Source organism: Bombina bombina, chromosome 1 (assembly GCF_027579735.1).
Source record: "Bombina bombina isolate aBomBom1 chromosome 1, aBomBom1.pri, whole genome shotgun sequence".
Lineage (NCBI taxonomy): Eukaryota > Metazoa > Chordata > Amphibia > Anura > Bombinatoridae > Bombina > Bombina bombina.
Window position 1 is genome coordinate 1,095,939,412 of NC_069499.1, and position 851 is coordinate 1,095,940,262.

The following is an 851-nucleotide window of genomic DNA, read 5'->3' on the forward strand; positions in this document are numbered from 1 at the left end:
ACTGGTAGATACGTGAATTTCTTTGAATTAACTTCTTTGCAAAAAAGTGACAAATTTTCTTATTTAAGAATATTTTATCAATGTGATATTTATAAAATGTTCAATGTGAATCTTCAGCTGTATGACAGGCTTATTAGCTGCGCTCCCCGGCCAGCGTATGTGTGTAAATGCGTGGCGGAAGTACTCACAGCTGCTTCACTGTCTTGTAACAGCACTGAATCCTTTCTAGTTGCCGTTCGGCTGTTCCGTTGAAAGAATGGACAATGGTCTCCTTGATCTTCCTGGATCCTCCTGGATCTTTCCTGGGTACTATCGATAGATGATGGGTGACAATGGAAAGTGTAAACAGACTCCACAGCTTCCTATCTTAAGCCTACCGCACCTGGTGTTCCCAGGCGGTCTCCCATCCAGGTACTGACCAGGCCTGGCCCTGCTTAACTTCCGAGATCAGACGGGATCGGGTGCATTCAAGGCAGTGTGGCGGTAGACTTAAGCCTACCGCACCTGGTGTTCCCAGGCGGTCTCCCATCCAGGTACTGACCAGGCCTGGCCCTGCTTAACTTCCGAGATCAGACGGGATCGGGTGCATTCAAGGCAGTGTGGCGGTAGATAGGAAGCTGTGGAGTCTGTTTACACTTTCCATTGTCACCCATCATCTATCGATAGTACCCAGGAAAGATCCAGGAGGATCCAGGAAGATCAAGGAGACCATTGTCCATTCTTTCAACGGAACAGCCGAACGGCAACTAGAAAGGATTCAGTGCTGTTACAAGACAGTGAAGCAGCTGTGAGTACTTCCGCCACGCATTTACACACATACGCTGGCCGGGGAGCGCAGCTAATAAGCCTGT

General features: G+C 48.5%; 2 non-coding genes across 2 annotated transcripts; both read right to left on the bottom strand.

The window, feature by feature from the left end:
• Window positions 1-370: 370 nt before the first annotated feature.
• On the bottom strand, window positions 371-489 carry LOC128646271 (5S ribosomal RNA). Its single transcript, XR_008400234.1, has one exon. It is a non-coding gene; the product is annotated as a 5S ribosomal RNA (ribosomal RNA).
• A 3-nt stretch (window positions 490-492) lies between these two features.
• Window positions 493-611, bottom strand: LOC128646272 (5S ribosomal RNA). Its single transcript, XR_008400235.1, has one exon. It is a non-coding gene; the product is annotated as a 5S ribosomal RNA (ribosomal RNA).
• Between the last annotated feature and the right edge of the window lie 240 nt (window positions 612-851).